The 24,251-nt window shown below is 40.4% G+C and overlaps 1 non-coding gene and 1 pseudogene across 1 annotated transcript; one reads left to right on the forward strand and one right to left on the reverse strand.

Annotated features, from left to right (window-relative positions):
* Positions 1-177: 177 nt before the first annotated feature.
* LOC106454583 lies at positions 178-22,743 on the reverse strand (annotated as a pseudogene).
* Positions 20,727-20,833, forward strand: LOC125586677. The gene has a single exon (XR_007323213.1). It is a non-coding gene; the product is annotated as a small nucleolar RNA R71 (small nucleolar RNA).
* Positions 22,744-24,251: the final 1,508 nt, after the last annotated feature.

The following is a 24,251-nucleotide window of genomic DNA, read 5'->3' on the forward strand; positions in this document are numbered from 1 at the left end:
ATATTGTTGTAATTTAATTTCAATGTATCGAGATATGTCATAAAAATCAAAACATACTCTATCCTCATAAAATGATATTCATAAAAATCTCTCCACAAATGAAATTAAAGAAAAACGTAGAACTCAATATATTTTTTGTTCCGAGTACAAAGCTCACTCTTACCATTTCTCCCTCTTTACACCACCTGCTCTCAGTCTCTATGCTTAACACAATTGCTAATGTTTTCTTTCCCCGAGAGGGTTTGTATAATTTCATCTTGCAGCGAATCTACGCCTCCTTCCTTTAACCGGCATCGAACCGGAACTAATCGATTCAATGCCCCAATTTGGTTCTTCCTCATCGCTTGCTTCATCTGACCGCCACCTCAATCCGCCAGTGTTGTTTCTGCTCTCAGTGGCCAAGGCATTGTTGTTGTCCTTCAAGCTACCATTCGTGAAATATAAAGATTAAGAGTGGACATAAGAACTAAACCCAAAGTCCTCAAACCGGGTTCTTGTGCAAACCAAACGATAACACAATAGTTTATAAAAAGAAAAAGAGAGGAAATGTACCTTGAATACATGTCCATTGGATCATCCAGAGATATGAATTCTTTGTCTTGTTGCATCCTAGTGCCAAAAAAAGTGGATTCCGGTCTCTGTGCAGAACCATTGAGATGGTTGGTGCTACGTTTCACTGTTACCGGATTGTTTGTTGTTGCACGGCTGAGATAAGGAGAGCTCATGTTGTTATCAACATTTGTTTATGGGGAGGTTCTTCAGTCCTTTTTCCTTTGAGCTGACTGTTTCCACGAGCTCTATTAAGATCTTTGAACGGAGTGGACCCTTTACCGAACTTCAGAGTCTTGGTTATGCTTCCAACTTCATTCATACGTCCTCTATTTGTGCTTGTATATAACCTTCCATGGGAAGCGCTTCCTATCATATGACTGGGCTGAAAAGGGCTGCCGTTATTAGCCGCAGGCTCTCTAGCGCCAGCGTCCTTAGCCCGTTGGAGAAATATCGAGTTAATAGAATAGGGAACTGAAGAAGAAATCATCTCAGGTTGTTGTGCATCAGCAAGATCAGAGTTTTTTGATGTGTCAGAAGCACTTTCAGAGGTATCTTCCATCTCAGAATATTGTCCAGACCTAACATGCTGTTGCTGAATTGCTGGAAGTATGTCTATGGCTTTATCCTGTTTTAAAGCATAGACACACGGGAGGGTTTAAATTTCATGTTGAAGTAGCCAATATCAAGTATATTAGCATCAAGCTGCTACTAAGCACTGAAACGCAGGAAGGTAAAGATTTGAGTGTGCAGGATTTGAATGAGGAAAGGAGAAAGGGTTCACTTGTACAAAGAAAGGGGGCTGGAATACTTACAACTAACTCTTTTCTCCAACGACTCTGTGATAACATTCTGATCATTGCTTCTTCCCAATTTGATTTTCAGATACGACAGCCTCTTCAATTTTCTGTAGCCTAAGATCAACTTGGTATGCCTGGATGTAACGGTAACGTTGCACCCATGCAAACAACCAGCAAATTCCATTCAAAGGCAGACCAAAATGGCCAACTATATATAGAAGACAAATTTTCCAGAAAATAAGCAGCGTTGACAGTGATGCACTTTGCCTGGTTGATCAAATCATTTCATACTTGCTTATTACTCTCAACATCCTAGACAACATCAAACTCCAATTATGAAAGAACATTGAACTCCAGTAAACATACAGGTATTTAGTTGGATGAACTAATTAATTCCTTACTAACCATTTGGCCTTTTAAGGCTACTTTCAAGCTGACAAAGCATTTTACATCCATGTTGTCAAGTGAAGTTATTAAAAATGAAGATAGAGTTATTTACCTGAAGATAGAATACAACCAAAAGACTTCCCACAACTGATGACGGGTCATCAGTTGCAGAATCTAATAGGCACCTGTGCAAATACGAAAGACTCCATCAATGAATGCCTTGTTATGCTAAAGGTAGTAGCAAAATCATCTAGAATGTGCTTCCAGTATTTTTCAGGGGTGGTCCAATGCCGATCAAACAGATAATACATAAACTATTTCCTGGTTAAGGAAGCAGCTAAGAAGAAAATCATGGAAAGGTATACTGATTGGCCGTATCTACAAAAAATAAAGTGTAAGGTAATGTCAAGCATAGGCGATGATAAAAGGATACAATCGCTTGCTTCGCAACAACCAAATCTGAACTGCCATGCAAAAAGAGTATGTCCGCCGCAGTTTGAAGATTCTCAAATGGATAAGATCCTGAATTTCCCTCTAATCTGGACCTAAGAAATGATCTCTTATCGTTCTGCAAATATCCAACTTCTAGGTCTGCCGCTATGTCTTGACTGTACTCTGGCTCTCTCTCAATATTTTCTAAAGCATCCTCAATAAAAAAAGGGAACCACCCTGTACATTGCAATCTGAAGACTGATCTACGGCTTCAGGCCATGCACGCTTAATTACATTTGATTTCCTTTCAAGTACCAAAGCCTTCCACAAAGTGGAATCAGAATAACGAGATCTCACATCTTCCAGAAATCTGTGCCTTATGCACCATATCATAATGTCCAGATGCTGAAATAAAAAAATAACAATTGGATAAGCACACAATAAGCTCAGTGATCTTGCACCACTAAGTAAAGAGCTTATATGGTTAAACCACTTTCTGCCCAAGAACCAGATGGTTATCCCTGGATATCACTTAGTATATCATATAACGACAGAGTTAAAAATTCCAAAAAACATCAAGATCCAAGCCGATGATGTAAGACCGTTATCACATCTTTTATAAAGCTAAATGTAAAGATTTGCAGTACTAAACACTAATGCAAACCGAATACCAAAACAAGTAGGCATACTTTTGCCAAGATGTTTGGATGTAAGTGTATAAAATCTTAGCTGACCTGCTTTGTTTTTCCAATGTTCTCCCTAAGCTTCTCCACATTGATGTTAGGAATTTTTAAGGCTCTTAAGACAAATGATGTAGTATAAAAGATTGTTGAACCAATTCTAAGGGATTTTAAAGTGCTGAGAATGCAAGTACTCACTTAATCTAAGTGCAACCAGTAATTTAAAAGATTTCTAAACTAATGATTAATGCTAATGCAGTTGTAGAATAATAAAAGCGATAAATGAAGTAACTTTCTTGACTAAGGAAAAAGAGAACTCATGGGCATAGGAATTAGACCTTGGGTGATCAAGTTTCGAACTAAGGATGACAAACGATCAATCAGACTATCAACCTTAAGCTTAGACACAGTTCTAAACAAGCTCTATGTCTAGATGAATGTTCATTTACTAACACATTTCAAACATCAAATGTCTTTGGTTGAATAATATGAAAGCAATCATTACTAACAAGTCTAATGGCTATCTTAGCATCTCTAACAACAAATGTCTTTGGCAAAGTATGCTAAAAACTTAGAAGAATTGTCTCAGGCATTTCATCAAACACCTTTTGGGTGGAAAATACCTAAAGATCAACTTTTGAGATGCCAACTCAGAAGATGCATTATGAATACTCTACTAGCAAAGACTAAGAATGATCTACAGTAAAACATCCTAGCTCTAACCTAATCACCCTAACCCATGAATTCAAAAGGTGATTACTCACTAATCTCTATGATTTCTCTTAAACCTATATTGGATTTCAGATTTATCATGTAGAGAAATACAAAGAATCGATATGAAAACAACAAGATTGCAATAACAAAAATGATCAATTGAATCAAGGAGATGAACTTTCCAAAATGTTTTTGGTGGTTTTCTTAAGATAAAATATAATCAGCCTCCCATCGCTTACAAAAGGTACTTAAACATAGGTGTAGAAAGTGTAAAACGTGCATAACAAATGACAAAAAGGCCCTTGATTAATCATAAATTCGACCAAATATTTGAAGCGCAGCGACCTCAGCACAGCGACACCCCGAAGTCGCTCGGGTTTGTGTCGATTTGAGACACGAAGAACAAGCCGGGAGCGACCTCCCGGAGCGACGTGCCGAGGGCTCCCAATACCCAGAGCGACCTCCCGGAGCGACGTGTCGAGGTCGCTGCGCTTCAATTATTTGCTGGGACACAAGATTTCAGAGAAGGAGATTGAGGTGGATAAGGCTAAGATCGATGTTATGGTTGGTGTGCCTCCACCAAAGACAGTGAAAGACATCAGAAGTTTTCTTGGTCATGCTGGGTTCTACAGAAGATTCATCAAGGACTTCTCCATAATCACTAGACCATTGACCAGGCTGCTGTGCAAAGAAGCCACTTTCAGCTTTGATGTGGAATGTCTAGAAGCCTTCAAGAAGCTTAAAGGTGAACTCATCAGTGCTCCAATTGTCCAGCCACCTGATTGGGATCTCCCCTTTGAGATCATGTGTGATGCTAGTGACTATGCTGTGGGAGCTGTTTTGGGGCAGAAGAAAGATGACAAGACCCATGTGATCTACTACGCGAGCCAAACCCTGAATGATGCTCAGATGAGGTATGCCACAACAGAGAAGGAGATGCTAGCCATTGTCTTTGCCTTTGAGAAGTTCAGAAGCTACTTGGTGGGATCTAAAGTCATAGTCTACACAGATCATGCTGCTTTGAGACACCTTTTGGCCAAGAAGGATGCAAAACCCAGGCTCTTGAGATGGATCCTTTTGCTTCAAGAGTTTGATTTAGAGATCAAAGACAAGCCAGGAGTTGTGAATGGTGTAGCTGCTCACTTGTCCAGGCTGAGAGTGGAGTGTGGCATTCCTATTGACGAAGGACTTCCAGAGGAGCAGATCATGGCTATTGGAGCAGTGATGGCAGTTTGTGAGACTGGTAGAAAACTTGAAAAAGTCAATGCAACAGAAGAGAAAGAACCTTGGTATGCTGATTTGGTGAACTACCTAGCCACAGGAAAAGAACCTTTGAATCTTGTGGGCTATGCCAAGAAAAAGTTCTACAAGGATGTGAAGAGGTACTACTGGGATGAGCCCTACCTCTACATTCTCTGCAACGATCAACTTTATAGGAGAGTGGTTGCTAATGAGGAGATTGATGGGATCCTTACACAATGTCATGGATCATCCTATGGAGGCCACTTTGCTACTTTCAAGACTGTTGCAAAGGTGCTACAAGCTGGATTCTGGTGGCCACTAAGGATACACAAGACTTTGTTTCAAAGTGTGATTCATGCCAAAGGAGAGGGAACATCACCAAAAGGAATGAGATGCCTCAAAATCCAATCCTTGAAGTTGAAGTGTTTGATGTGTGGGGTATTGACTTCATGGGACCATTTCCATCATCCTTTGGCAACAAATACATCCTTGCAGCTGTTGATTATGTCTCCAAATGGGTGGAAGCTATTGCAAGCCCCACCAATGATGCTAGAGTTGTAACCAAGATGTTCAGGAGCATCATATTTCCAAGGTTTGGAGTTTCAAGAGTTGTGATCAGTGATGGAGGCTCTCATTTCATCAACAAACTGCTTGAGGGACTTCTCAACAAGAACGGTGTAAAGCACAAGGTAGCAACTCCTTACCATCCTCAAACAAGTGGTCAAGTTGAGATTTCTAACAGAGAGATCAAGTCCATTTTGGAGAAGATTGTGGGGATTACAAGGAAGGATTGGTCCATTAAGTTTGATGATGCGCTTTGGGCTTATAGGACAGCTTACAAGACACCTCTAGGGACCACACCTTTCAACCTAGTGTACGGGAAAGCTTGCCATCTACCAGTGGAGCTTGAGGACAAGGCACTATGGGCAGTAAAGTTGCTGAACTTTGACATCAAGAGTGCCAAAGAGAAAAGACTTCTTCAGCTACATTAGCTTGATGAGATAAGAATGGATGCTTTTGAAAACTCAAGGATCTACAAGGAGAAGACTAAAGTTTTCCATGACAAGAATATCTTGAAGAGAGAGTTTAAAGAAGGAGATCAAGTTCTTCTCTACAACTCTAGGTTGAAGCTATTTCCAGGAAAGCTTAAGTCAAGGTGGTCCGGTCCTTTCAAGGTCAAGGAGGTTAGGCCATATGGGGCAATAGTTTTGTGGAGTACTGATGGAAGAGACTTCACAGTCAATGGGCAAAGGGTTAAGCTCTACATGGCGACTGCACCAGAGGAAGATGGGGTTTCAACTCCACTTTCTGATCCTACCCCGGCCTAATCTAAAGGGAGGCAAAGTCAAGCTAGAGACTTAAAACAAGCTCACTTGGGAGGAAGTCCCATGTAGATCCTTGTACATATTGCATTAGTATTTTCATTTTCATCATATTTCTAAAAAAAAAAGAATTGAAGTTGTGTGCAGGTGCTTGATCAATCCGGTTTGAGCAAAGAATCAGGCGTGGGAGCAAGTATCTGGAGCGAGGGTGAAAATTAGCTCCAGCTGGGAGCGACGTCACCACAGCGAGTGTAACAAGTCGCTCGGCTTTACGGTGTTTTGGGGCTCGAAAAATACTCTCGTAGCGACCTCCTAGAGCGACGACACGAAGTCGCTCCAGCTCCAGAGCGAGGTCACCACAGCGACACCCCGAGGTCGCTCGGGTTTGTGTCGATTTGAGACACGAACAACAAGCCGGGAACGACCTCCCGGAGCGACGTGCCGAGGTCGCTCCCACGACCGGTTCAGGTAAGTGATTTTCGATCCAATCCCGGTTCAATTTAATTGGACTGGTACCTTTCCACCTAAACCGAACCGGACGACCCTAAACCTACCCCACAACCCTCGATTTTCATCTTCCTCACTCTCCCCTCACAAACACTCATACTCTCTCAAACTCACCCACACCAAAAAAAATCTCATAACTCTCTCAATTCTCAACCAAATCACCTAGTTTTTGTTTCTAAATCCAAGCTTTCGCCCCTGTAGTCTATTCTCCATCACCATTCATTTCATCCAAAGCAAGGTATTGAGTTTTTAAATTCAATTTCGTAGGTCCATGAACCCTATAATTTGAAAGTCGAAATTTGATCATTTTCTTGCTTGATTGTGGTGAAATATACTAGGAAAAGCTTATCTATCAAGTTGGATTGTTAAATTAATGGTGAAATTGAGTTTAATTTGAACTTTGACAAAATTAGGATTCATGGATTTGGGGCATTTCGAAATTGATCTTAATTGAGTGTGTTGGTGGGTGAACTTGGTGTGTTAAGGTGTTTAAAAGTTTGATTAAAGAATTTTTTCATTCTAGAACCTCTTTGATTATTGAATTTTACTTAACTTGTAATTTTCATATTTTGATAAGATTGAGAAGTGTGATTCTTTGCTCTTAGCGCTAAATGTGTGAAACAGTTGCATTGGGTTAACTTGAGCTTAAACTGCTAGTTCATTTGTTGAGTTTACTCTTGCAATTTTCATTTACAAAGTCTTAATCTTCTTTGCTTCCATCTACTTATCCCTTTTAAAGTTTTAAATTTTTCAGGTTCCAATAGTTAAGAAAACAAAGGGAAAGCTGGATGCTGAGAAGTAAGAAGCTGAAAGAAAAGAGTCTGCACTAAGTGGAAAAGCCTTAGCCTCCAAGCCAGCTGGCTCTGGGACACAGAGGACTTCTCGACAGCAAACCTTGGCTGCAAAGAAATCAAAAGAGCAAGAGAAGAGGGCAGGGAAAAGTGTAGCAGTTCCCACTAATGAGGAGAGTAACGATGAAAGTGAGGATGAGCATGCTCCTACAAAGAAAGCCAAGATGTCAAAAGGGAAGGCGGTTGCTGTTGATAGGGACAGGGAGAAAACTCCATCTGTGGAAGAGCTGTATGATCACTTGCTGAATGGGGTCACTTGGACTCCAACAAGGTTCGCCGACCTTGATTTGCTGAAGGAGTTGGGTATTGATTTTGATATTGAGGCGATGCTGAGACATTTAAAGATGCCAAAACTCCTCACCATGGCTTACTCTGTCTACAAAGATATCTCCTGTCAGTTCTTGTCTTCCCTTGAGGTCACTTACCATAACACTCCGCATGTGAGGCAAGGATGGGGCAAGATCAAGTTCAAGGTCAATGGGAGAGACTACAACATGAACTTCAAGGACATTGGGAGAGTCATGGGGTTCCAAGACTTGGAAGACTACTCTCTTCCCAAATGCGAAAATCTCCCCACCGAGCTTTAGAAGTTGATCACCGAAAACAGGCACTCTACCGGGACTGGCAAGAACTCACATATCCGGCATCCGTCTGTGCGCTACCTCCATAGGATGCTCGTCCATGCATTCTATCCACGGAAGGAAGCAGGTAGTGTCATCGAGGAAGATATGCGACTGCTCTGCCCGGCTATCCGATCCTACACCGCACCTGGAGTGTTGCCTCTTCCAAGCACCGACATCTATGCTACCTTTGGGATGGTCAGTTTCTTCGTGAATCGTCTCGAGCACTACAGAGACTGGGCATGGTACACCTCTGATTCGCGCCCGAAGGTTGGAATTGGCGGGTTGATCACACCACTGCTTCAATTTATGAATGTTCCCTTGGGAAAGGACGCAACATGACCTAGATTCATTGATGGCACTTACTTGAGGATTGCCACTTATTTCAGCGGGATGTATGGGAAGAACTACGTCTACTACTACTACTTGAAAGGCAAGCCTGTTGAAGTGGTTCTTCCAAACAAGAATCTGGCGAGCTTAGAGAAACCTGGAGCTATCAGCTTCAACATTTCCCAGGAAGACTTTCTGGGAGAGCACGGGTCTCTCGGCCCCATTGCTGCACCAAGGAAAAGGAGTGCTCCGACGAGACATGACGAACCTGCTGTGGAAGCATCTGAACCCGTCTATGGACCTCCGCGCTACTACTTCAAGCCATATGCTGGAGTTCTTCCTCCTGGTGCGCTTCGTGATGCTCATGAGCATATTGGTCGACTTCAGAGATGGAACAAAGCACAAGACATGGCTATAGAAAAGCTGAAAGACAAGTGCAAGGCGCTTAGCAAGACTGTGAAAAAGCAAGCAAAGACTTCAGCCAAGTTCATGAAGAAAGTAGCTGATGTCTTTGACCAGAGGAGGAATAGCTGGATGTAGCTCAGCAGACTTCGCCTTCGCGAACACATCAGTCCCCCAACCTCCACCTCAGCTTGCGGATCTTGGTTTCCCCCTCACTACTAGACAGCTCCAGCGCAAGTGGAGGAACCCACCCAAAACAAGTCTCCATCCGCCTCTTTTGATAATGAGGTCGAGATTTAGAGCCAGCCATGGTTTGGAGGCTACAGCTCAGCACCAGGTGGTTACTACACCACATTCCCACCTAACGACGACGATGTTGGGGCATCTACCCCTACTCACTATCCGTAGAAGGTATTTCATTACTTTCCCTTCTATATACCATTTCATTTTTTGCATATTAACTTTCTTTTGGGTATCTCTCTCTACTTGACAACACAGAGACTGTGTAATTTAAGTTTGGGGGAGGTACCAAGTATTTGATCATGCTTGCTTTGATGATTTTGCATTGAGTCTTGCATACATACCTTTTTGCATTAAAAAAAAATCATATAGATTACATCACTTGCATTTTTTAAGAGAGTCTAGAGCATATATGTTGCATTCACTTGCATTGGGAGCAATGATTTAAAATGTCTTGTAAAGAACACTACCTCGCGCTCGAATAGCTATTGCATCTCTCAAAAAGCCTTGTATGTTTCGAGCCTTGAAAATCTTCCTGAATCTAGAAACTTGTTTTTTTTACTTGTCCACAAGTGAACTTTCTAGAACTCATAGGGAGAGAGGTCTGAAGGTGGGAGCTCATAGCCAAAAGAAACACATCTAGCACTCAATTCAACATCTAAATCCAACATGAGCACACTCTTATTATACTCTAGCTTCTCTAGGCCTATCTCAACTCTTTTTGCCCTTACAATCATCATCAAGCATCCACACATTCAAATCAACCAACTCTCACATTCATTAGGCAATAAACATCAGGTTGGGTAAGTGAAGGTTTTTTATTCAAGTGAGTCGAAAGGTTCAAGATACATGATCTTTAAGGTGGTTTACTCTCAAGACAAGTAGTCTTGACATTGCATATAATATATCTAAGAAAGGGATCAACTCATGCATACAATGCTCAATCTCCATTGTTCTATCCTTTTCCCAAACATACAAGTTACACAATCAATTCCCAATGTCAAACTCAGCTCACATCTCTCACCAAAAGATCCTAAGAACATTTTTCACATAAAACTCTTTCTCTTTGAAATCTACAAGGGATTTTTTTTTCACAATTTAAAAACATTTCTTAGCTCCTAACAACTTTGCTAGTCTTTTTTTTTTTTTTTTTTTTGGGCCACGACTTTCCATAAACTTGAGCTAGATGTTTATCTACTTATCTCAATAAGACTATTCACTTAAACACGAAGAGTCTATTCTTTTCCTTCAAACTTTTCATGCTCCCAAATCATAATCACAACACTCACCCCCACCTATAGTTAGACAATAGAGTGCTTAATCTAGCAAGAATGAAGATCAAGCATCGTCGTTTCCGATACTCTCAACATTATGCACATGTAAGACTTTCCAGAAAAGGCCTCACTCATCAAACAATGAAAGCTTAAAAGGAGGAAAGGGTTTTGGGAGTGGTCTACCACTGAAGTTTGTCAAAAAGATTGGCGTAAAGGATGTGACAACTCAAGTGTGTATAGCCATGACTCAGTACACAAGGGACCATGAGCAAGAAGCATTAAGTTCGTTCAGTTCAAATAAGGTTGTAGTTGGCTTCAAAGATTAAGTTTCAGCAACTAATGAGATTCAGAAAGAGTTTTCAAGGCTCGAAACATACAAAGCTTTTTGAGAGATGCAATAGCTATTCGAGCGCGAGGTAGTGTTTTTTACAAGGCATTTTAAATCATTGCTCCCAATGCAAGTGAATGCAACCTATATGCTCTAGACTCTCCTAAAAAATGCAAGTGATGTAATCTATATGATTTTTTTTTTATGCAAAAAGGTATATATGCAAGACTAAATGCAAAATCATCAAAGCAAACATGATTAAATACTTGGTACCTCCCTCAAACTTAAGTTACACAGTCTCTGTGTTGTCAAGTAGAGAGAGATACCCAAAAGAAAGCTAATATGCAAAAAAAGAAATGGTATATACAAGGGAAAGTAATGAAATACCTTTTACGGATAGTGAGTAGGGGTAGATGCCCCAGCATCGTCGTCGTCAAGTGGGTATGTGGTGTAGTAACCACCTGGTGCTGTAGCCTCCAAACCATGGCAGGATCTAAATCTGTACCCTCCAAACCATGGCTGAGCTATAGCCTCCAACCATGGCTCGCTCTAAATCTCGACCTCATTATCAGAAGAGGCTAGGGATGGGGACTTGTTTCCTGAGGTGGAGGGTTCAATGGGTGGGTTCCTCCACTTGCGCTAGAGCTATCTAGCAGTGAGGGGGAAACCAATATCCGCAGGCTGAGGTGGAGGCTGGGGGACTGATGTGTTCGCGAAGGCGAAGTCTGCTGAGCTACATCCAGCTATTCCTCCCTTGGTCAAGACATCAGCTACTTTCTTCATGAACTTGGCTAAAGTCTTTGCTTGCTTTTTCATGGTCTTACTAAGCGCCTTGCACTTGTCTTTTAGCTTTTCTATCGTCATGTCTTGTGCTTTGTTCCATCTCTGAAGTCGACCAATATGCTCATGAGCATCACGAAGCGCACCAGGAGGTAGAACTCCAGCATATGGCTTGAAGTAGTAGTGCAGAGGTCCATAGACGGGTTCAGATGCTTCTACAGCAGGTTCGTCATGTCTCGTCGGAGCACTCCTTTTCCTTGGTGAAACAATGGGACCGAGAGACCTGTGCTCTCCTAGAAAGTCTTCCTGGGAAATGTTGAAGCTGATAGCTCCAGGTCTCTCTAAGCTCGTCAGGTTCTTGTTTGGAAGAACCACTTCAACAGGTTTGCCTTTCAAGTAGTAGTAGTAGACGTAGTTCTTCCCATACATCCCGCTGAAATAAGTGGCAATCCTCAAGTAAGTGCCATCAATGAATCTAGGTCATGTTGCGTCCTTTCCCAAGGGAACATTCATAAATTGAAGCAGTGGTGTGATCCACCCGCCAATTCCAACCTTCGGACGCGAATCAGAGGTGTACCATGTCCAGTCTCTGTAGTGCTCGAGACGACTCACGAAGAAACTGATCATCCCAAAGGTAGCATAGATGTCGGTGCTTGGAAGAGGCAACACTCCAGGGCCGGCGTAGGGTCGGATAGCCGGGCAGAGCAGTCGCATATCTTCCTCGGTGACACTACCTGCTTCCTTCCGTGGATAGAATGCATGGACGAGCATCCAATGGAGGTAGCGCACAGACGGATGCCAGATATGTGAGTTCTTGTCAGTCCCGGGAGAGTGCATGTTTTCGGTGATCAACTTCCAAAGCTCAGTGGGGAGATTTTCGCATTTGGGAAGAGAGTAGTCTTCCAAGTCTTGGAACCCCATGACTCTCCCAAGTCTTGGAACCCCATGACTCTCCCAATGTCCTTGAAGTTCATGTTGTAGTCTCTCCCATTGACCTTGAACTTGATCTTGCCCCATCCTTGCCTCACATGCGAAGTGTTATGGTAAGTGACCTCAAGGGAAGAAAAGAACTGACAGGAGACATCCTTGTAGACAGGATAAGCCATTGTGAGGAGTTTTGGCATCTTCAAATGTCCCAGCATCGCCTCAATATCATAATCAAGACCCAACTCCTTCAGCAAATCAAGGTCGGCAAACCCTGTTGGAGTCCAAGTGACCCCATTCAGCAAGTGATCATACAACTCTTCCACAGATGGAGTTTTCTCCCTGTCCCTATCAACAGCAACCGTCTTCCCTTTTGACATCTTGGCTTTCTTTGTAGGAGCCTGTTCATCCTCACTTTCATCGTCACTCTCTTCATTAATGGGAACTGCTACACTTTTCTCTGCCATCTTCTCTTGCTCTTTTGATTTCTTTGCAGCCAAGGTTTGCTGTCAAGAAGTCCTCTGTGTCCCAGAGCCAGCTGGCATGGAGGCTAATGCTTTCCCACTTAGTGCATACTCTTTTCTTTCAGCTTCTTGCTTCTCAGCATCCAGCTTTCCCTTTGTTTTCTTAACCATTGATACCTGAAAAATTCAAAACTTGAAAAGGGATAAGTAGATGGAAACAAAGAAGATTAAAACTTTGTAAATGAAAATTGCAAGAGTAAACTCAACAAATGAACTAGCAATTTAAGCTCAAGTTAACCCAATGCAACTATTTCACACATTTAGCGCTAAAAGCAAAGAATCACACTTCTCAATTTTATCAAAATATGAAAATTACAAGTTAAGTAAAATTCAATAATCAAAGTGGTTCTAGAATGAGAAAATTCTTTAATCAAACTTTTAAACACCTTAACACACCAAGTTCACCCACCAACACACTCAATTAAGGTCAATTTCGAAAAGCCCCAAATCCATGAACCCTAATTTTGTCAAAGTTCAAATTAAACTCAATTTCACCATTAATTTAAGAGAATTCGGCAAAAAAAAACCTTAACTTTGCACGAATTGCCAAAAGAAACATGAACTTTTGGGCTGACCAAAAAAACACCAAACTTTCATTGACTTTAGAATTAATTAACAATGTTTTCGCTGACTTGTCAATTTAGCACGCCGTCAATAAATTTAACAGAAATATTTGACGTCGTTTATTGTTGGCGCTAAGTGAAACGACGTCGTTTTCAAATGAGATGAAACAACGTCGTTTTACATGATTTGAAATTAAAAATATGTAGACCCCTGGATTCGAACACATGTTGTTTGGTCAAATGGCAAGGTCTTTTACCACTAGGCTAGTGGAACTATCAATGTACTTACTAACATGTTTACTTTTATTTGGTACTGATTGAATATAAAAATATTCTCTAAAAACTTAAAAAGATCTTTAAAATTCCAAAAAATTGAAAAATAAGAAATTTTTTATAAAATCAATTTTGAAATTAAAATTGAAAATAAATTTTATTTTTCTTTTTAAAAAATAAAAACTCTTCCAAAATTTTCTATAAAATTAAAACGAACTTTAAATTCCAAAAAATTGAAAAAATAAATAATTTTTTTATAAATTAATTTGAAATTAAAATTGAAAATAAAAATCTCCCAAAATTTTCAAAAAATTAATTTTGAATTAAAATTAAAATATTTTTTTTCTATAAAAAGTCAAAAAGTTTCCAAATTTTTCATTTTTTTAACAAAATCCAAATTTTTAAAAAATTATAATTAAATGCAAAAAATTAAAGTTACAATTATCAACTTTTTATGTGTGTATAATTAATTTCAACTTTTAGCAAATGTATTAAAAAAATTGAAAATTTTGGAAGATTTTTTATTTTATAAAAAGAAAAAATTTTATTTTATTTTCTATTTTAATTTCAAAATTAATTTTATAAAAAAATTCTTTATTTTATCAATTTTTTTGGAATTTTAAAGATCTTTTTAAGTTTTTAGAAAATTTTGGAAGAGTTTTTATTTAAAAAAAAAAAAATTATTTTTTAAAAAGAAAAATAATTTTTTTTTATAAAAATCTTTTTTATTTTTTTTTTTTTTGGAATTTTAAAGATCTTATTAAGTTTTTAGAGAATTTTTTATATTTAATATGTACCAAATAAAAGTAAACATGCTAGTAAGTACATTGAAAGTGTGAGTAGCCTAATGGTAAAATACCTTGCCATTTGACCAACCAACATGGGTTCGAATCCAGAGGTCTACATATTTTTCATTTCAAATCATATAAAACGACGTCGTTTCATCTCATTTGAAAACGACGTCGTTTCACTTAACCCCAACAATAAACAATGTCAAATATTTCTGTTAAATTTGTCGACGGCGTGCTAAATTGGCAAGTCAGCGAAAACATTGTTAATTAATTCTAAAGTCAATGAAAGTTTAGTGTTTTTTTGGTCAGCTCAAAAGTTCATGTTTCTTTTGGCAATTCGTACAAAGTTGAGGTTTTTTTGGTCGAATTCTCACAACCCAACTTGATAGATAAGCTTTTCCTAGTCTATTTCACCACAATCAAACAAGAAAATAACCAAATTTCGACTTTCAAATTCTAAGGTTCATGGACCTACGAAATTGAATTTAAAAACTCAATACCTTGCTTTGGATTAAAGGAAATGGTGAATGGGTGATGGGGAATAGACTACAGGGGCGAAAGCTTGGATTTAGAAACAAGAACTAGGTGATTTGGTTGAGAATTGAGAGAGTTATGAGATTTTTTTGGTGTAGGTGAGTTTGAGAGAGTACGAGTGTTTGTTAGGGGAGGGAGAGTGAGGAAGATGAAAATCGAGGGTTGTGGGGTAGGTTTATGGTCGTCCGGTTCGGTTTAGGTGGGAAGGAACCGGTCCAATTAAATTGAACCGAGATCGAAAATCACTTACTTGAACCGGTCGTGGGAGCGACCTCGGCACGTCGCTTCGGGACGTCGTTTCCGGCTTGTTGTTCGTGTCTCAAATCGACACAAACCCGAGCGACCTCGAGGTGTCGCTGTGGTGACCTCGCTCTGGAGCTGGAGCGACTTCGTGTCGTCGCTCTAAGAGGTTGCTACGAGAGTATTTTTCGAGCCCCAAAACACCGTAAAGCCGAACGGCTTGTTACACTCGCTGTGGTGACGTCCCTTCCAGCTGGAGCGAATTTTCACTCTCGCTCCAGGTACTAGCTTATTCTTTGCTCAAACCGGATCGATCAAGCACCTGCACACAACTTCAATTCTTTTTTTTTTTTTTAGAAATATGATGAAAATGAAAATACTAATGCAATATGTACAAGGATATACATGAGACTTCCTCTCAAGTGAGCTTGTTTTAAGTCTCTAGCTTGACTTTGCCTCCCTTTAGATTAGGCCGGGGTAGGATCAGAAAGTGGAGTTGAAACCCCATATTCCTCTGGTGCAGTCGCCATGTAGAGCTTAACCCTTTGTCCATTGACTGTGAAGTCTCTTCCATCAGTACTCCACAAAACTATTGCCCCATATGGCCTAACCTCCTTGACCTTGAAAGGACTGGACCACCTTGACTTAAGCTTTCCTGGAAATAGCTTCAACCTATAGTTGTAGAGAAGAACTTGATCTCCTTCTTTAAACTCTCTTCAAGATATTCTTGTCATGGAAAGCTTTAGTCTTCTCCTTGTAGATCCTTGAGTTTTCAAAAGCATCTATTCTTATCTCATCAAGCTCATGTAGATGAAGAAGTCTTTTCTCCTTGGCACTCTTGATGTCAAAGTTCAGCAACTTTACTGCCCATAGTGCCTTGTATTCAAGCTCCACTGGCAAATGGCAAGCTTTCCCGTACACTAGGTTGAAAGGTGTGGTCTCCAGAGGTGTCTTGTAAGCTGTCCTATAAGCCCAAAGCGCATCATCAAGCTTAATGGACCAATCCTTCCTTGTAATCCCCACAATCTTCTCCAAAATGGACTTGATCTCTCTGTTAGAAATCTCAACTTGACCACTTGTTTGAGGATGGTAAGTAGTTGCTACCTTGTGCTTTACACCGTTCTTCTTGAGAAGTCATTCAAGCAGCTTGTTGATGAAATGAGAGCCTCCATCACCGATCACAACTTTTGGAACTCCAAACCTTGGAAAGATGATGTTCCTGAACATATTGGTTACAACTCTAGCATCATTGGTGGAGCTTGCAATAGCTTACACCCATGTGGAGACATAATCAACAGCTACAAAGATGTATTTGTTGCCAAAGGATGATGGAAATGGTCTCATGAAGTCAATACCCCACACATCAAACACTTCAACTTCAAGGATTGGATTTTGAGGCATCTCATTCTTTTTGGTGATGTTTCCTCTCATTTGGCATGAATCACACTTTGAAACAAAGTCTTGTGTATCTTTAAACATGTGTGGCCACCAGAATCCAGCTTGTAGCACCTTTGCAACAGTCTTGAAGGTAGCAAAGTGGCCTCCATAGGATGATCCATGACATTGTGTAAGGATCCCATCAATCTCCTCATTAGCAACCACTCTCCTATAAAGTTGATCCTTGCAGAGAATGTAGAGGTAGGGCTCATCCCAGTAGTACCTCTTCACATCCTTGTAGAACTTCTTCTTTGCATAGCCCACAAGATTCAAAGGTTCTTTTCATGTGGCTAGGTAGTTCACCAAATCAGCATACCAAGGTTCTTTCTCTTATGTTGCCTTGACTTCTTCAAGCTTTCTACAAGTCTCACAAACTGCCATCACTGCTCCAATAGCCATGATCAGCTCCTCTGGAAGTCCTTCGTCAATAGGAATGTCACACTCCACTCTCAGCCTGGACAAGTGATCAGCTACATCATTCTCAACTCATGGCTTGTCTTTGATCTCTAAAGCAAACTCTTGGAGCAAAAGGATCCATCTCAAGAGCCTGGGTTTTGCATCCTTCTTGGCCAAAAGATGTCTCAAAGCAGCATGATCTGTGTAGACAATGACTTTAGATCCCACCAAATAGCTTCTGAACTTCTCAAAGGCAAAGACAATGGCTAGCATCTCCTTCTCTGTTGTGGTATACCTCATCTGAGCATCATTCAGGGTTTGGCTCGCGTAGTAGATCACATGGGTCTTGCCATCTTTCTTCTGCCCCAAAACAGCTCCCACAGTATAGTCAATAACATCACACATGATCTCAAAGGGGAGATCCCAATAAGGTTGCTGGACAATTGGAGCACTGATGAGTTCACCTTTCAACTTCATGAAGGCTTTTAGACAATCCACATCAAAGCTGAAAGTGGCTTCTTTGCACAACAGTCTGGTTAATGGTCTAGTGATCATGGAGAAGTCCTTGATGAATCTTCTGTAGAACCCAGCATGACCAAGAAAACTTCTGATGTCTTTCACTGTCTTTGGTGGGGGCAAACCAACCATAACATCGATCTTAGCCTTATCCACCTCAATCCCCTTCTCTGAAATCTTGTGTCCCAGCACAATCTCTTCCTTAACCATGAAGTGACACTTCTCTCAATTCAGCACAAGGTTGGTGTTTTCACATCTCTGTAGGACCCTGCACAAATTTGACAAACAAGCAGAAAACGAAGATCCGTAGACAGAGAAATCATCCATAAACACCTCCACAACATCTTCAACTAGATCAGAGAAGATTGACATCATGCACCTTTGAAAGGTGGCTGAAGCATTACATAGACCAAATGGCATTCTTCGATATGCGAAGGTATCATAAGGACATGTGAATGTCGTTTTCTCTTGATCATTGGGATGTATGGGGATTTGGAAAAACCCTGAATATCCATCAAGAAAGCAATAAAATGGGTGATTTGCAAGTCTCTCAAGCATCTGATCAATAAATGGTAATGGGAAATGATTCTTTCTTGATGCAGAGTTTAGTTTTCGGTAAACAATGCACATTCTATGACCTGTGATGGTTCTTGTTGGTATCAATTCATCCTTGTCATTTCTAATTACAGTGATACCACCTTTCTTTGGTACAACATGCACAGGAGATACCCATTTAAAATCTGAAATAGGGTAAATAACACCAGCATCTAAGAGTTTAACAATCTCTTTCTTTACAACATCCTTCAGGTTAGGATTTAACCTTCTTTGAAGCTCGATATAAGTCATTGATTCATCCTCAAGATGTATCATATGCATGCACAAAGAGGGTGATATTCCTTTGATGTCATCAAGTGAGTAACCTATTGCTTTTCTAAATCTTTTAAGTGTTTTCAAAAGTTCAGATAGCTCACTTTCAGTAAGTTCACTACTCACAATGACATGATAAATTTCATTAGGACAAAGGAATGCATATCTTACACCATGGGGGGAGAGGTTTAAACTCCACTTTAGGCGCCTTAAGCTCGCTCCAGTCATCTTGATGGGTGTACTCTTGTTGAGTGACTGAGGCTTCTTGATGAACCACTTGTGGCAGCTCCTCATACTGATCCTTACTAACAAACCCTTTGTGTGAATCCAGCATCATCCCATAGGCAGTACTCTCCAGGTTCTCAATCACTTCAACATCTCTCTCTATCGTCAAAGCATGTTGTAGAGGGTCTTCTAGTGACAACTCTTCAAGGAGCTCATCAGCAAGGGTGTCCATCTCTTCAATGTAAAAGACTTACCCTTGAACCGTTGGTTTCTTCATTACCTCCTTGATGTTAAAGTGGAGAATGTGCCCTTTACCCAAGTGGAGATCAATCTTGCCCTCTTTCACATTAACAATAGCTCCTGCTGTAGCTAAGAAAGGTCTTCGAAGGATTAAAGGATCTTAAGCTTCCTCACCCATCTCAAGCACCACAAAGTCTGTAGGGATCTCATAGTTTCCAACCATCACGGGGAGGTCCTCCAAGATACCCACAAGGTATTTCACTGAACGATTAGCCAATACCAGAGAAAGTCTACACTTCTTGTACTAAGTGAAACCAAGCTTCTTAGCAACAGATAAAGGCATCAAGCTGACACTAGCTCCCAAACCGCAGAGACATCTCTCAAATACCATAGGTCCAAGAGCACAGGGTAATGTGAACCATCCTGGATCTTCAAGCTTTTTTGGAACAACAAGCCTCTGGATGATGGCACTGCACTCATAGTGAGAATCATCATGCCCTCCATCTTTTTCTTTTTTGCAGCTACATTATCTTTCAGAAATTTGCTATATTGAGGAATCATCATGAAAGCATCAATAACGGGCATTGTGACTTTAACTTCACTCATCTGCTTCTCAAATAGAGCTTTGTACTTTTCTAGCAGCAGCCTCTTGAATCTACCAGGGAATGGAAGTTTGGGTTCATAAGGAGAAAGAACAAAAGAATTCTCACTTACTGGAACAACAACTTCACCATCTTTCACTGTTTTCTTCTCTTCCCCAACCTTTCTTTTACCTTTGGCTTCCACAATCTTCTCCAAAATCTCATCATTGATCTTCTCATCAACAATCACCACTTCATCATCTATGTTGATGGCCACCCCCTCACTTTGTTTCTCAGCATCCTTGGTGAGAGCTCTATGAGGTAAGTCCTTACCACTCCTGAGGGTGATAGCTTTCATGGTCTCTTTGGGGTTTTGCTCAGATTTTTCAGGTAAAGAACCTTGTTGGCGATTTTGGTGAGTGTTCATGGCAGCAAACTGGTTTTCCAAAGCTTTGAACTTGTTGTTGAGATCATTGTATCTTCCATCAATCTTTGAGTGAAGGTTCTTCAACTCATAACCAACATGCTTTTCACTTCTAGTATAAGACTCCAAGATTTGTTTTAGTAGGGCATCAGTGCTGCTTTCTTAAGGAGTAAAGATAGAAGGATTAGCTTGTTGTTGGGAAGAATTGTGTCCTTTGTTGTTGAAACCAGGAGGAAGGTTTTGCTGAGGCTGATAGCTGCCTTGCTGGTTGTTCCTAGGCTGATAACCACTCTGTTGGTTGTTGGAATAATATTTCTGTTGGTAGTTGTTGTACTGAAAGTTTAGCTCTTTTTTGTACCAGCTACCATTGTTGTTAATGAAACACAACTCTTCTTGACCTTCCAAACCCTCAACCTCATGGACAACAGGTGGTGTCTCTTGGTTTGGGTTACCAACAAAGTTCAGCTGCTCTTGGGTGGATTTATCAGCAATGAGTATGTCTATCTTATCCTGTAGAGCCTTTAACTCCTTCCTCGTCTGCTTGTCATCTGTTCTACTGCCTCTGTCGTGGTCTCCACTATAGACTGCGTCACTCTTTACCATGTTGTCAACCAGCTCTTCTGCATCTTCCTCAGTTCTTCCCAAGAAGAACTCATTGCTAGTTGTATCTAATCTGGCTCTGTACTTAGGAAGAGCACCCCTGTAGAATGTGCTCAGCAAGCTTTTCTTAGAGAAACCAGGGTGTGGGGATTGAGCTTGGTAGCCCTTGAATCTCTCCCAGGCTTCACTGAATCCTTCCAAGTTCTTCTGTTGAAAGCTGAAAATCTCATTTCTCAGCTTAGCAGTTCTTGAAGTAGAGAAGAACTTCTCCAAAAAATGCTTTCTTGCAGTCATCTCAGGTGGTGATGGAGTCGCTGGGTAGAGACTTCTCCCACTGACGTGCCTTATCCCTCGAAGAGAAAGAGAATAGCTTGAGCTTTAAGGCATCCTCGGACACAACACTGATTTTTGACAACCCACAGATAAATGATGTAGTATAAAAGATGTAGCTTTGAGGTCCCTCCCGGCTTGTTCTTTGTGTCTCAAATCGACACAAACCCGAACGACCTTGGGGTGTCACTGTGCTGACCTCGCTCTGGAGCTGGAGCGACTTCGTGTCATCGCTCTAGGAGGTCGCTCCGGATCTATTTTTGCACTCTAAAACGATGAAATGGCGAGCGACCTCGTGAGGTCGCTCTGGTAAGGTCGCTCTGAGAGGTAAGGCACAGCGAGTTCATGGCGTCGCTCCGGTAGGGTCGCTCCCATGCACTGCTCGTCCAATGATCACCTTTATCACCTCTTTTGAGCTCCAAATGCACCCAAATGTCTCCAAGAACTCCATGTGGTACTCCAATACCTAATAAAGACTCATGTATGCAAAATGCAACCTAAACATGGCTAAATCCTAGTCTATATGATCAAAATACACATGGGTGAATGGATAACACAATGGAAATATGCAAGATATCACACATCTTCGAGCTGAGGCGAAACAGAATCCTTAAAAGCTGATTCCATAACTTCAAGCACACTACATATGCTAGTCACTTGCTTCGAATACTTAAGGAGGTTATCTAACCACGCTTGCATATCTTTCGTTTCAAGACTATCTGAAGCCAGTATTAAAGATAGACATACCGCACATGTATACTTGCTTAAGAAACATAATTATTCCAGCAGTTAAAAGGATACAGATATGTTGAAGCTCAGCTAAGATGCTCAGGAATGTACGCTTGACCCAATCTTTGACAACAACTTCATCCAGCAAGAAAGCAATGACCGGGTCACTAGATACAGCTGTCTCATCCATACAGACCTTGGTAATATCTATTCATTTATGTCAAGGAGATGTCAATTACACATTGAATAATAGAGAAAGATAAAAACACTAAGCATATTTTTTCCATCAGGGAGGGGGCAGGGAACAAGAACTCCTACTACACATGCATAAAAATCTATAAAATTTGCATGGATAATCACACAGGAAGCTAAAGACTCAAATGCATGTATTTAATAGCGAGCATAGATGCAGCAGAAGGATACAATCGCAAACAACAGATATCAAACTGTTGTTCATGGCAACATCGAACAGAGAATAAAGACGATGAGTTCGGGAAATTAAACCAGCTTCCACACACTCATAGTAGAGACGAAGTCTATCCCCAGTCCTCAGCAACGAACTTCTACAGATTGGACAAACATCACACCTCTGAGAACACTCTGTGCACAAGGAGGCATGTCCACATGGGATCAACACATAGCTCGCAGATCTCCCACAGCTCGCCAAGTCCCTGGTTGCACGACAACGCTCGACCTTGGCCTCGTTACACAGCTCTCTGAGGTTGATTGATGCCAGATGCCTCAACGCCTCCTGTACTAAGCATGGTTAATGAACTTAAGCAATAAGTCTAATCATTCATCATTGCCTATAGACATATCCAAGGGCTATAAACGATTCGCTAATCTGAAGCTAGTATAGGCTATGCAAAACCACACATAAGCGGAAGCAATCATCGTCTCGAGGTGGAAGAAGCTAAGGTGTATATACTCTAAGACTAGGGTTAAGCTTCACGGAAACACGAAATCTACGAAATCGAGAGTATGTATAGAGGAAGGAGGACCTGAACAAGCTTGCTACTGTAATCAGGATGCTTCGGAAGAGATAAGGATCTCGCGGTGGAGGTAGAGCCGTTGATTTCTCTCGCATCCATCTTCGGCGAGTTGATAAAGCCAGTCACTCTCTCTAGGTCTTTCTCCCTCTCTCTGATTAGCTTTTCTTCGGGAGGGAAGACAGTAAAGACACTGTGGGATTCTCTTCTCGAGAGGCTCCTTTGACGGGTCGGGTATATTCCGGTTGGATCTTCGGGTTACTATATTATTATGGGCTGTGTGATTATATGGATGGGCCTTCACTTGCGCGCGCGTGGATTCTCTTTTATCGCGGGGCGGGTCTGTTTTAGCAAAAATTATAATGGGCCATGTGATAGTAATGGGCCCGGTTCACGTAAAAAATGTACTGTAAAAACCAAAATTTTCTAAATATTTTGGTAAGTTTTGTAGTGTTTTTGATGGTTGATTTAATTTATCTGGTATGTAGATATCAGAGAGTGAATGTTAAAAAGCCCTTTACAGTTTTCAATTTTCAGTGCAGTGCATGTTAGTGGAGAAAAGGCCAAAAGGTCAACATTAGTTGAATGATAGAGATAACCTGTCTAGCGTCGTCTTTACTAATAAAATATCTACAAGAATAATGATGTAAACCATCTTTTAATAACCATATATGTTCCACTAAATAGTTAGTTCAAATTTGGCGGGAATAAAAGGTTTAGAAGTAGAGACGATAGTTTCACAAAAAAAAAAAAAAGAAGTAGAGACGATAAAAGCATTGAGCGAGACAGTAATAGAGTAGATTTGTACCTGGGCTGGGCAATCGCTCGTTTAGTTAGTTCGGTTTCTCGTTTTCCGGTTTGGTAAATGGTTTTGGTTTAGTATGAAAATTCGTTTGTCATAATTCGGTGATGATACGATTTTACTGAAACTTTTGTTTGGTTTTAAAAAACATAAACTCCGATTTCAAATGAAATTTAGTATAGTTTGGTTGGTTCTGTTTTTTTGGTTGAACCCGAAATTAAAGAAGAAAATGTATACACAGAAGCACCAACCGATCGACCAATCAAACCGAAGCCATAGTTCTGAAAAATTCTCGCAGATTGGTTTTTCTTCCATCCTAACCGAATTAAAATCAAACTCATCAATTCTGGTTTTTCATTCGGTTTAGACTAAATGTCCAGGCCTAATTATCTAGTTATCAAGTGAAGGGGTTGATTGTTTGTAGATTCTGCACTGGTTTCTGGTTTTTGATTTTCCAAAATCTACTTTTTATCCAATCATGATTTTGACAAAATAGATTTCCTATTTTTTAGGGAAACTGGTTTTTACTTACTTTTAATCTTTCCTTTCCAAAAACCAAAATCTCTATTATATTGGATTCTCCCTAAGAAAGCTACGTACAAAAACAAAAATGATTTTTTTCTGTTTTTTTTTTGTTAGTTTATTGTTAAAGGTACGGTTTCTATCTTTTTATATTATATCTACTAGTAAAGAATTAAAATTTTATTCTACGATATAATTACAACATAAATACATGCATTGTTATATAATTATTATAATAACATGTGCGTAGGAATTTACCTCTATAGATATTAGTAGTTTATTTATA

Source organism: Brassica napus, chromosome C4 (assembly GCF_020379485.1).
Source record: "Brassica napus cultivar Da-Ae chromosome C4, Da-Ae, whole genome shotgun sequence".
Classification (NCBI taxonomy): Eukaryota; Viridiplantae; Streptophyta; class Magnoliopsida; order Brassicales; family Brassicaceae; genus Brassica; species Brassica napus.